Source organism: Ictalurus furcatus, chromosome 4 (assembly GCF_023375685.1).
Source record: "Ictalurus furcatus strain D&B chromosome 4, Billie_1.0, whole genome shotgun sequence".
Classification (NCBI taxonomy): Eukaryota; Metazoa; Chordata; class Actinopteri; order Siluriformes; family Ictaluridae; genus Ictalurus; species Ictalurus furcatus.
Genome location: NC_071258.1, coordinates 30,680,315 through 30,694,777, shown reverse-complemented (window position 1 = coordinate 30,694,777; position 14,463 = coordinate 30,680,315). Strand labels below are relative to the sequence as shown.

The 14,463-nt window shown below is 38.3% G+C and overlaps 1 long non-coding RNA gene across 4 annotated transcripts; it reads left to right on the top strand.

The window, feature by feature from the left end:
- The first annotated feature begins 7,993 nt into the window (after positions 1-7,993).
- LOC128606986 (uncharacterized) lies at positions 7,994-13,460 on the top strand. 4 transcript variants are annotated; one of them, XR_008385782.1, is made up of 4 exons: positions 7,994-8,237; positions 9,263-9,328; positions 10,229-10,306; positions 10,588-13,460. It is a non-coding gene; the product is annotated as an uncharacterized LOC128606986 (long non-coding RNA). The 4 variants fall into 4 exon arrangements; XR_008385780.1 differs by having other exon boundaries at positions 10,129-10,306; XR_008385781.1 differs by having other exon boundaries at positions 7,994-9,128.
- Positions 13,461-14,463: the final 1,003 nt, after the last annotated feature.

The window sequence follows — 14,463 nt, the reverse complement described above, 5'->3', positions numbered from 1 at the left end:
CTCATGATGTCATCTATTTTCTGAAAAGCACCAGTCCATTCTCCATGGAAACAAACCCACAACATGATGCTGCCACACATCTATGGATTTCAATGAATGGATTTCTTTCTGTTAGAGTAAAACCTGGGCTGAAGAGCCAGGTACGTGGATGATGAAGGAGCAGGGTGGGGTCAGGGGTTTAAGTCTATACTTACAATTTAACCCATGGCTGTATACTGTCCAGGGAATTGTCCTAAATTCAATTTTCTTCTATGAATAACCTGCAAAACATTTTGCACACTCATGACATGACATGACCCCTTGGAGCCATTGGGATTTCATGCACCTCTTCGACACCAAAGGGATTCCATAGTGAGCTGCAGAGGTGAGAAAGACGAGGCAGGCTGTGTTTACCTAGTTATGTTAGCCTCATGCCCTCTACAACTGTTCCTGACCTGGCTTAGCCCTTCTCAGGCTGACCTTTAACCTTCTTTAATTGCCGCTGAACTGTTAAAAAGTGTAATAGTGTATTCCATTTATAGTTCCATCTGAATTCATTTAAACCTTTTAGAACCATATAAATCATAAATAAGACATATCCTTAGAAAAAAGAAAATCCCCCTTTTTCTTTATTTTCACCATTTCTAAAAAACAAATATCATTTTGTTTGTTTGAGAGAGAAAGAGGGAGAGAGAGAAAGAGAGAGAGAGAGAGAGAGAGAGAGAGAGAGAGAGAGAGTGTCCAATTTCACACCTAACAGATGTAAACATAAATAATATTCTATTTTATTTATTTTTTTTAAATTTCAAATGATTTCAAATGATAGTAAATTCACTTCAATGTTTGGTAATCCGTATGCAACAAAGTGTGTACAATATCAGTACAATCATTTCTATCTTATCTAAAATAATATTGCAAATTATGATATACATAACAAAGCACTGATCTCAAGAGATACAGAGTATTTATTTATTGCTAATAATGTTGCTGGTAATATTAAACAAGTTTTCTCTCAGTATTAGTTCTAACCTATCAAATTATAGTATTTAGTTGTTAGTGGTGACATATCTATGTAGCTTAGGATGAGGAAAAACAAACAAACATTTAAATAAAATAAAATAAAACAGAATATGGCATTCCTGTAGAGCTTAGTCATAGGGTTGCGGCTTAAAACATTGAGAAACAAATGGCTAAATTATTTTAGCAACACTGTCCAAGATCCATTTTCAAGTCACTGAGTCACTGTGAGCTTAAAGACTAAGTGTTCACTGATAGCACTGAAGGCAGAATAATGCAAGACTTGCTTGATTAAAGCCAAATAATACACGTTGGCAGATTTCTGTCAAAACACATGCCACACAAAGCTCCACGTGTTATCCATCATGCCCAGTGTGCATGCAAAAAAAATAAAAAAATAAAAAAAATGCTGTTATAATGGCTGAATGACCTGCAGAGGGTGTAGAAACCCCCAATAGAATTTATTGCATACATTTACATACAAGTTAAGGAACCTTCACACCATTTTAAACAAATTCCTTTATTTAGAAATATTAACAACTGAATTAAATTTGTAAAATGTGCTTTTCTCTTTGGCTTGTTCTCCCTTTCCCTTTCCACACTTCTCTCCATCTGTCAGTCCCACTGAAGGAGGCATGGCTTCTGTACCTGTTAATTTCAGTGAAGGAGGCGTGGCTTCTATACCTGTTAGTCCCAGTGAAGGGTGTGTGGCTTCTGTACCTGTTAGTCCCAGTGAAGGAGGTGTGGCTTCTGTACGTGTTAGTCTCAGTGAAGGAGGTATGGCTTCTGTACCTGTTAGTCTCAGTGAAGGAGGTGTGGCTTCGGTACCTGTTTCTCCCAGTGAAGGATGTATGACTTCGGTACCTGTTTGTCCCAGTGAAGGAGGTATGGCTTCTGTACCTGTTAGTCTCAGTGAAGGAGGTGTGGCTTCGGTACCTGTTTGTCCCAGTGAAGGAGGTATGGCTTCTGTACCTGTTAGTCTCAGTGAAGGAGGTGTGGCCTGTGCACCTATTAGTCCCAGTAAACAAGGTGTGGTCTTTGTACTTGTCAGTCCTAGTAAGGAGGTGCGCATTTTGTACTCTAAATAATTGACTAATTTTATAATTGATTGCTTAAAATGTGTCTTCCCGAAAATGAGTCATTGTTGATGTATCAAGCTCCGTATCATCTCATCTCAGAAAAACAAAGGACACCCAGGGTACAAAATGTTTTGCACCTTATAACAAACAAATACATGCCGTATCTAATTTATACAGATCTTAGGTCAGTGTTCAGTTAACATTGCTTTTTTCCTTGACAGTTCTCTGCCTGTCATTCAGTTAAACTCATACGGGGCACATGAGACTTGCTGGTAAAAATCCCCATTCTAATACTGTAACAAGTCTAATCTAAGTCACTAATTGTTATCCCTCATTAAATATCCAACTAAAATAAGTTCACTTAAAATAAGTGCATCTCAAGGATTGAGGAAGCTCAAGGTATTAAGGCCCTTAGTTATTATCAATAAACGACTATGTCTTGTATCAGTACTATCTCAAAATTGTTTTGATTTATAATTAGTTTAAAAAAAAATCATATACCCTCCAGTCAAATAAGATAAATACAAAAGCTTTCACTCTCGTCTTGATCCACAGTTATTAGAAGTCTGTGTTCAAAATTGTTCATTTTATTGCAGTAATAAATCACTCCAACTCACAATGAATTTTTTTAAATCTCTTATTTTCACAGCGGGATGAGTTTACACCTTACTGGTTTGATCCTGAGCTTGAGTTATTGTCTGTGTGGAGTTTCACATGTTCTCCCAGTGCCCATGTGGGGTTCCTCTGGGTTCCTCTGGGTTCTCCAGTTTCCTCCCACCTCCCAAAAACATACCAGAAGGTGGGATGGCATATTATATAAACTGGCCCTGAATGTGTGTGTGCTCTGTGATTGAATGGCATTTATTCCAGGGTGAATTTCTTCCTCACTCACCAGTGTTTGCTGGAAATGCTGTAGATACAGTACACCGCAACCCTGACCAGAATAAAACACTTATTGATGATGAATGAATGAATTTGTCAGTGACAGGTTGTATTATTTCTGATGCTTCGTTGATATTTTTCTCCTCTACAGGTGCATCTCAGAAAATTAGAATATCGTGTAAAAGTTCATTTCTTTCCATAATTGAATTAAAAAAGTGGAACTTTCATATATTCTAGATTCATTACACATAAAGTAAAATATTTCAAGCCTTTTTTTGTTTTAATCTTGATGATTAAGGCTTACGGCTCATGGAAATCAAAAATCCAGTATCTCAGTATAATTTATGAAAGTTCCATTTTTTAAGTTAAATTACGGAACAAAATAACTTTTTTCGACATGCACCTGTATGTACAGTATATGTGTACATATCACTTCACATATTTTTTTTTATACGTGGACTTTTCACACGTAGTGCATGTTTTTTTTATGTCATTTTTTTTTCCAGATGTGGTTTTATTTAGCACATATTATTCACATAAAGTCACAGATACTCGAGTGTACTCGGGTTCACGTGTACAATTTTAGCAGCATAACATGGAAAAATACAATGACTCAGGTGTGAAATGAATGAAAACAGAACAAACAACACACACACACACACACACACACACACACACACACACACACAGTTTATGCTTCTTTCTAAATCTAACCAAAGCTTAAGGCATGCATGAGTATAATATTTTCGGAAAGCTGTGTGAAGAAGCAGATTTTTTTTAGTCCTCTTCTTCTCAGTGGTCATCTAGATAACGAAAAGAGAGCAGAAGAAAGGCAGCCTGTGTGTGTGTGTTTCAAGTGTGGCCAGTTTTTCCCTGTTAACTCCCACACAGACGCGGAGGTTTCCACTAGCTCATCTGAAGAACTCAATCCTCCTGAATTACAGGGAGCTTTAATGAGATTACGCACAGGACCCGTGGCCGCTGAGAACCCCGGGCCCGACGCAGCGACGCTGGGCCTGCACCTGTTACTCCACAGCTGCGAGAGAGAGAGAGAGAGAGAGAGAGAGAGAGAGAGAGACACACACTCTCTAGGGAGATAGCTGCATGCTCAGACCCACACGGAGCAATTTACACAACACATTCTTTTTATTTGAGAATAAACATTTGCCTTTCCAATGCAATTAATGCAATTAAAATAATTAAAACGTTCAATGGGGGATATTTTGTTCCACACACAGTAAAGCAACGTATCATTATGTTTTGCCACCTGCCTGTCACACACACACTATATCATCATAAACTTGAAGAGTTGCTTTGTGGCATAAGCCACTTGCTGATTTAAGTGTAATTACCTAGGATGCAATAAAAAAATAAATAAACCCTGGTCTGTTTTCATAACCGAATCTCTGCACAACATTACGGACACAGGAAATGCTTTACATTAAATACAAATATTTACTGCATTTATTAAAGGGCGATTTCAGCTGTCTTTGATGATTATTAATTGTCAGATGAGATGATCCCTATACGATCTTGCCTGAATTCTGTAACAGACTGCCACAAAGCCATAATTCTCCACATCAGATTACACAGTGAAGATCGCCTAATGATACACCTGTGATTAAAGAAAATTACCCAGCTGTGCTTGCATCATAAATCCAGATTGCGTATTAAATAAAAAAAAAACAAACAAACAAGAACAACAAACCAAAAACAAACAAAAAATAAACAAGAACAACACTGAAGAGTAATGCAAATTGCTATCTCAACTTAACTTGTCTTTATTTCTTTGTAATTACTCACTATTTAAAAATCTATTTTCATTATTTCGACTTCATGTTTAACAGTCCACAATCTATCAATGAGGCTAATTTTATAATTAAATATTAGCTTATGATTCTATAATGCTGTTTCCCAGATAACACATAAGTCAGACATTGTTTAATGGAATTCAGTTGACACATACTGTACTGTATACTGTATATACATGTAATGATTGATAATTGCATTCAATTAATGAGTTACGAAGTCAGAATAATGACCTCCATCCATCCATCCATCCATTTTCCATAAAGCTTATCCTACACTTATCCAGGGGAGCCTGGAGCCTATCCCAGGGAACAGGGTGCCAACCCATCATAGGGCAGAATCACACACATTCACACACTACAGACAATTTAGAGATGCTCATCAGACTACAATGTACAGGCGTAGCCAAAGCCTACGGGTGGCTGTGGCTCAGATGGTAGAGAGGGTTGTCCACTAATCGTAGGGTTGGCGGTTTGATTCCCGGCCCACATGACTGAGCATGCCGAGGTGTCCTTGGGCAAGACACTGAACCCCAAGTTAGTGCCTTGCATGGCAGCTCAGCTACCATTGATGGGTGAATGAGACACAGTGTAAAGTGCTTTGGATAAAAAGCTATATGAGTGCAGACCATTTACAATGTATGTTTTGGACTGGGGGGGAGGAAACCAGAGTACATGGAGGAAACCCCCAAAGCACAGGGAGAACATGCATGCTCGGCATTGGAACACAATGCTGAAGATTAAACATAAAAAGTCTACCAGATGTATCATTTACCTTCATATCATTCCAGTGTAATTCAAGAAACTTCTTTAGAAACCCTTTGGCAGGATAACTTTTTTGATTGCATGAATCAAACAAGTTTGGGACATGATGAACAATTATTGCAGGAGTCCCCTCATATAGACTGCATGACTTTTGACATGCAATCTCAGGTTTAGCCTTTCTTCAGTGAATATTCAGCCTGTAATTTATGGCCAGTCAAGATTTCAGGGCCTCTCAAATCAAGGTAAATTGTCATGCAATCTTCAAGTGTTACTCCCAGGGCCAGTTCTTAATGTTCCAATAATGGCAGAGGTTCCCAGCTTCGGTCCTTGAGTGCCCCCTGCCCTGCACCTTTTAGTATTTTCTAATTTTATGATGTGATATGCTTTGTATCATGAGCCCTTCCTTTCCTTCTCATTATGGTTCTCTTCCCATCATTCTGGTACAAGTTATTCTTGATTGAATCTCTTCAAAGAATCTTGTTCCAGAACTAGTCAGGTCTTTAAAAAAAATGCTTTCTAGCTAATCTAATCTTCTAGCAAATCTAATCTGCCCTTTCTGTTCATGAGTGTTATATTGTATTTACATTCATGAAGGCATCTCTTTGACAATGATATGCCTACCTCCTCGAGAGTGTTCTTGGCTTGGATAGATAAGAATTCCAAGAAAAGAATTCTATGATATGATGTGTTTTAGTTGTCTTCCATGGTCTTCCAGGAGTTTTGGTGTTTCTGAGCTCATCAGTTCATTCCTTCTTTTTTAAAAATGTACCAAATTGTTGATTTGGCCACTCCCAATGTTTCTGCTATCTCTCTGATAGGTCTGTTTTTTTGCAGCCTAATGATGACCTCCTTCACTTGCATCAACACCTCTTTGGACCACATATTAAGAGTTCCCATGAACAGGTATTAAATGCAAATTCAACACTTGGAACCAACTTAATTTGTAATGACATAATGAGGAAGCTGGCCATGAAACTGCTTATTACTCAATGGTCCATTTGCTTTTGAGCCTGTGAAAATGCCTGGCTGTTAATGCAGTATTTTTGTGAAACCCCTTGAATTAAATCTGAAACTCTACACTTCAATCACATATTGATCGCTTCATTTCAAATCCATTGTGGTTGTGTACAGAGGCAAAATTACAAGAATTGCGTCACTGTCCAAATAGTTATGGACCTGACTATATTATGGCTCTACCAACATTGGCCCGTTCCAGCCATTATTAGCCCAAACGACCATTTGCTCCTCATTGTCACAAAGCAGCAATCTGGATGTAGGTTTAGATCCCAAATGAGCAAACCATAGGCAGCAGTGGTGAGAAGAAACCTTGAGAGGAACCAAACTCAAAAGTTAACCCATCCTCTTCTGGGTGACATCAGATTATAGATTTTCCTTCCACAATTCTGTCCTATAGAGTACTAAGTGTATTGAAAAGATGTTGTGTATGAGCATAGAGTGTCCACAGGACAGTCTTTATGACTACAGCAGCAGTACCCGAGGTACAAATCTACAGTATCCCAGTGAGATTATCAACTGAAGCTAGGGTGAGACTTGGGCATAAGGACCTATTAACTTCTCTGACATATTTAATTCCTCACACTTTCCTGTTATCTCTCAGTTCATCACTGAGCTTATACAGAGGTTTCCTTGTCCAAATCTTTCTCCTCAGTGCCATTATTGCATTTATAAGCTGTTTTTCTCTCTCTGTTTATGACCTTTTTGCTCTTTGGCATACTGTCTTGGATTCTTAGATTTGGGTTATTGTCTGTGCCTGTTTGTCTCAGACTTTTCCTTTATCTCTTGTAGCCTGCATGAATAAATGGCAAAAGTTGCATTATCATAAGCAGACTCTATCTAATGCACTGTCTTTATATCTGATTTTAGCACAATATGTTCTACCCAGTCAGCAGCCTCAGGCGTGACGCCAAAGTTAACCACCCAATTAAATGCCATTTACATCGAGCCGTGGCTTAGCCTGACTGTGAAAGGGATTATGGCTCACCTGTGTTGTGCGGCACAAACACACTTAATCCTCTGCAGAACCATGATGAATTTCAGTTACACACATATTGCTCTTAACGTGTACTTTAACACATCTCTAAAACGACCGCACCTAATCTAATGCAGGGCAAAGTGCCTTGCTTTGCTCGGGTGTACGGCTGTGGTAGTCAGTGTGTATGCAGCCATCATGACGGTATTTTAAAGGTATATTATTTCTGAATCTCTTCCGGCCTGGCATGCATTGCCTTGGGATTTGGTCTGAATATGGTATGACATTGGCACCATTGTAGATTTTAAAGACTGTAGTTCTTAGGACTATAGTTATATCTGCACCATTCAAAGGTGCAAATTATTAGGCAGTTCTATCCTAGTCATGAAGGGATGGTCTAAGAGGAAACAAAAGCAATGACTTCAGCTGCAAAGATGTAATGTCTGGCTGTCTCAGTTTTCTTCTCTGCATGGTTGTAAATTATGAGAAATAATAGAGCTATTAACACCTCTTGTCAGATGGTAAAGCAGGAAAGGTAATAAGCAAGAAGGAAAGAGTGAAAGAAAATTCTGTGTTAACAAAAAAACAAGCCACCGTTGCTAGGAGAGAGATAAACAAACATCACGATGGGCTGAGAGGACTGTGTGAATCAGCCTGAGGCGACAGGTGACTTGTCCGTGGGGCCTAAAGAGCCTGTTTTGCAGGAAACAAAGCCAGGTATCATCCAATGGCTCATTCCAAAGTGCTAATTGTTTTTACTTTTTACCTTGTTCTGCTAAACTCTCAGGAGGTAGGGTTACGACTGGTATATGACAAGACTGGTTACGACAAGGGGGCTTAGCATGGCTAAGCCCCAGTGTCTCTCAAATATAAATAGTCATTCAATATAAGATTTAATTTTTGGCATCAGTTTATCACATCAGTTATTTGCAGTTAACAAATGTGGATTATTTTGGACATTTTGTTGGAATCATCAACGTTCATAAGGAAAATAAACAGAGTGTTATGAAGTAGCAAGGCTGGGGCTAATTTCTTTCTAGCCCAGATTATAGATTCATACACCCTATCCGTGACAGTCATGACACCCAATGGATCTCCATTTAATCTCCATTTGAGCTAACATGTCATCAGCAGTGATCGAGAAGGTGCACATATAATACATTTGTGGCTGTAATGACCGTGAAAAAGGTGTTAAGTGTGTTTAATAGTTTGCCTCATATCACTCTTATAACGCCATTGCTGGTATCTCGTGATTTAATGCATTGCGCAACCTTAATAGTTTCATTCTCCAGCTATTTATAGATTAAAGCCTCACATCTAATATCATGATGAGTAGTTACTGGTATGGAATGCTAAAGTGGTAAAGCATTTTGTTCATATTGTATGACGTCACTCAAGGCAGTAAAATACAAACTAGCCTCAGATTCACTTGAATACCAAATAAATCGCTTCACGTCAGATTCAGCAGAACTATCACAATCAGACAAGCCTTACTAAAGGAAATTGCAACAGAAAGCTGCCATTTAACCTGCCATGTTTTATTGCTGAGGACTAATTAGGCCTAGAAATGCAGTCGTGCCGTGCTTATGGCTGGGTTGCGAACAAGAGGTAATCTACAACATCTGCTCCCCAGACAAAAAAAAAAAAAGTCTTTAAAATGTCAGTACAAATTGATCCAATCTCTATGTGCTCAATTTCATTCCTTTCATTTCTCTCTTAAGGTTTTTTTTTTTCCTGCACAGGTTACGATTGCTGACACGTGAAGCCGATACTCACAGTCCAGTTTCGATTCAATTCCACTACACCGGGTGGGTCAAAACATTCCTAAGATGTACAGAGACACACACACACACACACACACACACACACACACACACACACACACACACACACACACAAACACACACCCTCAAACATACTTACAGATGACAAATGTAAGAACACACACTTCCCATGCATTCAGAGCATCTTGGTATACCCGAGAGTAAATTACAAGTTAAGCATGCAATAGAATGTGTGCTTAAGTTGAGCGTTCACTAACACATTCCCTTCTCTTGCTGGTCCATGCTACACACATTCAACATGCAGACTTACAAAGATCTGGATAAGCATTAACCATTAATCGTTAATGATTAGCTCATGGCTACAAATAAGACAATTTAAACTGGTTATGTTTTCTTTTGTAGTGATGCTAGTACTGCATGTTACCACTTTTGACTAGCACAACAGACTCTGAACTGATGAGATACACCAGTTTAGAAGCTGAGAACTTCTCTGTCCAATCCCGTCTCTGTCCCAATTATCTGTTTAGAGACGGGAAAACAAATTTAAAAAATGTATGAAAGTTTGCAAAGAGTCCTTCATCCAGGTAAATAAATGACATAAATGTATTTAATTGGCTGCAATCATGGATCTGCTACAGAAGCCACAATGGTTCAAGTTTTTAAAACCTGAGACACTGAATTAAGAGGTTATTTTTCTCTTTTCTCCATATATTTATCAGCTCTGCTATAATATGTTTCTAATGCATAGTTTGATTGACTGAAATACTTTGCAGAAACCTGGCCTAGTCAGTCATTTAATATTTAGGCAGCAAATATGTGTGCAGTGGCATATTCAGATTCATTCATGGAGAAAGAGACAGAGCTTGGCAGTCAAGATATTTCAAAGGCCTGTTAAAGAAACCCAACGCGCATGTTTTTCATCAGGCCATTCTTTCACACCATTTGGAAAGCGAAAGCCTCAGAAGGTTTACAATGAAAATGGCACTTGGGGAAAGATGACAGGTAGAGTTACACACAAGACTCTCAGACCTCATGCCTGTAATACATTCGGCATGATGGAATTTCTTTTTTTTGCACGTCTACACTGTCTGTTGCTGCCCTAACAGGTCTTTCAAAAGAATTAAAATAAAAATACTGAACCCAGTACACAAATCAAGGACTTTATACATGGAGTGTATTTAAAATTCACAAATAAGTAACCATTATCTACAAATATGGCAGCACAGCTAAGCTGCACATTGTGTGTGTGTGTGTGTGTGTGTGTGTGTGTGCGTTTGTGAAAGACATAGCGTCCGCAGCTGCTGGCGATGTCACTCGGCACCCTGCGAGTGTCGGCGTGAGCTAATGGCCCTCGTATTACTTCATCACACTGCTAAGTGCTGCAACAATTTTAAAGGAGCTGAAATGATGGCGGAGGTTCTAATAAACCCATTCAATGCAGCACCCCTCCCCGGAGAACTGTATGTGTGAGCGTATGTGTGGTTTTCAGGGCCAAGTGCATGGCCCAGGTGTGTGAATGAACTGTTCTCATGATGCTAATCACTGTAAGACGTGGAGCATGCTAGTGTTTTTTTGCAGGTGCACTGTGCTGGAAAAGCTCTCTGTGGGGTTCGAGTTACTCCATGCCAAACACACAGAACTGTAGACTAATTACTGATGGCACTTAATAAGCCCATAATTAGCAGTGGGCTTACAGAGTAGCCTAATTAATGGGCTGGTTGAAGAAATATAAACATGTGGGGGGAAAAAATGAATAAAAATAATGACATGTAATAATAATAACAGGAATGTGTATGCAGTAGTAAAACTAATGATTCTAAAGAAATAAAATAACAGTTATATAATTCTTACAAAAAAATAAATAAAATAAACGAAATTAATGTTAAATCTGTTTATGCAGAGTGTCTACTGTAAAGACAATTAATCAACAACTTCTGACCAATCAGAGCTGAGAATTTAGCAGTATTGTGATAGCATATAAGGAGTGAAAAGCGCTGTTATTTGGCAACATTAATAGTTACTTCGTATTTTATTTAGATTTCTAATATCTTTACCTTTTCTCTACTAACCTTAGTTTCTGTAAGTGCATGTAACATCAATGTAAAGTGTCACTAATATTTCTGATTGTAGAATAATGCTACTGTGAACTTGTTCTGATAGTGAAACATTCTTTTGTAGGGTTCTACACAATACCGTTAAGAGTTCCTACTTTAAGAGCTGTCATTTATGATATGTTATCTCTTTATATGTCTTTGGTTGGTCTGCATACTTAATGTGGAGATGATGAAACCGTCTTCGAGAGCTTGCATACCCTCTGCGGTTTTGGGGTAGCCTTCACCTACATGTGTTCCAGTAATGCAGGTGGCGCTATTATAATCAAGGGCTTGGCCATGTAGTGTATTTGTCTGCAGAGTGCGCCCAGATGCCATGGTGTGCTTCATAGTGTTCATGGCTCTTAGTCAAATGTCATCTGTGCATGCCGTATGCTGCAGCATTAACACTTACAGTATGTGGTAAGAGCATAAGAACATTTAATAAATGCTAATAAACTGCAATTGTTGCTAGGTAATTGCATCATTCACTACTTATATGTCCATTTATTACCATGAATTAATGTCTATAATGAAGCCAGGGAGCTTTTCCTCACCACTGTTGCTTGGCCTTGCTCATTAAGGAACTAAATGTACATCCGGATTTCTGTGATGCTGCTCTGAAACTATTTCTATTCTTCAAAGCAATATGCAAATAAAGTTGACTCATGTGTTACCGTTCATCTTCAAACACAACACAAATGTCCTATCAGCTATGACAAGATCTCCTTCCAACTAACGTATGTATTAGCATAAAAATCCTGATGATGTGAGGAACCAGTTAATGTTGGAACAATGAATATATTAATCCCCCCGCTGCCCAACCTTGTATTATCTTAAGGGAACATTCTGAACTTATTTGGTGTCAGCTCAATCAACATAGTGTTCATTCTGATCTCCCTTAACAAAACAGCACACCATGATAACATGGTAATTAGCTTAATACCTCAAAAACCGCTTCTGTTGCTCGGACAAAGACTTTTTGTCTGAGTACATAACCGAAATCAATATGGCAGGAATGGATACATTGCAGCAATGCCATGGCAGGGATTATAAATGGTAATAAAGCCAAATATCATGGGACCCTGTAGATTTAAGGGACATGTAGGAGTTAATAATCCTCCATTAAAATCACTAACACACCGAACATGGAAGGGTTTTGTTCCATTGGCCATTCTGTTGCCCACCCAGCTTGTCTGGTGAGCCACTTTTTGACAGGCTATACAATCAAAACCAGACTTTCATGTGCACTCCTAAACTAATGAAATTTATGCTGTTCATATATTTCCGAGGTATTTCATAAAGCCTAAAATTTCCCTGGATCTTTCCCCTCAAACAAAATACATCTGGACTTCCCGTTGTGGTTTGGCTACCTCAATGCTGAGGTGTACAATGCCAATCAGCAGGAAACAGTGTCAATGGCATATGGCACAGAAACGTAGCTTAACATTTGTTTGAGCAACTGTATTTTAACACAGACACTGGTTTTATGTTGAGTAGATGTTTGTGTTTGCATGGTACTTTGGGACATTGTAGTCGTTAAAGTAAACCAATTCAATTCAATGGAAGGTTTGGTAGAAATCCAAACATGCAAAAGGTATTTAAGTGCGGAATGTAAAACAACAGGGAATGCTGTTTTAAGAGAATAATTAATGATGTGATGCAGCTCAGTGTAGCACATCCAACTGCACACTATACTTTTCATCCATTTATAGTTACATTTGTGGAGTGTCTGCAAAGAAAGTTAAGATAAGATACTTTATTAATCCCCAGATGGAGAAATTAGGGAAGTTAGTTCTTGTTATCATTTACATTTTACTCTAAACAGTCATTCACTCACCAGCCTCTTTTCTCTCTATTGTAGTTAATAAGACAAACAAAATGCAGCTGGTCTTGTTACTGAGAAACCACAAAGTATAAAACCCTTTATCCTGAGAACCAGGAAACTTTACCTTTAACTGTTTTACCTTTGACTGGTACATGTAAATTGTTACTAAGATAAGATAAGATAAGATGATACTTTATTAATCCCCAGATGGAGAAATTAGGGAATTTACTATAGCAGTGGTTTTCAAAGTGGGGGCCGTGGCCCCCTTGGGGGCCACCAGGGGGCGCCCGGGGGGCCTCAACAATTTGGTGTGAAAAATAAATAAATGTATGTTTTCTCTTTCTCACTCTCAGACAACCACACACACACACACACACAATCAATTCCTAATGCAATGTAATGTAAAGATGTAAGATGTAATTATTAATAATAAAAAAAGGGGGCTATATTCAGAAGTCTGTATTTTTAAAGACATCTTGCAAAAGGGGGGCCTCGGTCAAATTTTAATGCCATTTGGGTTGGCCTTGCCCTGGAAAAGTTTGGGAACCCCTGTACTATAGAATACTATAGAAATGATAACATATTAGAACCTAATAGCCGAAACTTGTCATATATCAAAGAGGGAACTCTGGACTTCATTTCCCAGCAGCCAATGCACCATATAACATCATTGTCACATGACCACCTGCACCTGTATCACGTTCTTTGTTTAACGAGCACTCATATATATAGCCACTGTTTGCACTGCTTCCTCATCTTACGTATCGTATATCTATGCTTTTGTCCACGCTTCCATGTTTTGTTTTTGCCACAGTATTTTGCCTCGTGTTATTGTGTCTTTGTATTTTGTTTGTTTGTTTGTTAAATGTTAGATCTGCGCTTTCTTCCGTATACATCTTTGTAATGTGGCAAAACTACTTTACTTTTTTTCTTTGCTACATATTTCCATGCTACATTGCATTAATGCATTAATGTATGCAATCATTTGTGTGAATGACCAGAATCATACATGTATGCTAACATTTGTGAAAAGAAATGGAGTAATATGGGTAAGAACAGTGTTTTAGTAGGTTGAACACATATGAACAATATTCAAGATCAACATTAAATTATTTATTAGTTTGTTTGTTTTTTACGTGACCAAGTATTACTCCGATTATACCATGCTCAGATTACACTTTGACTTGCATTTGGAGATATCGATCCCCTTTCTATTCCAATATAATTTACATTTTTGGTGC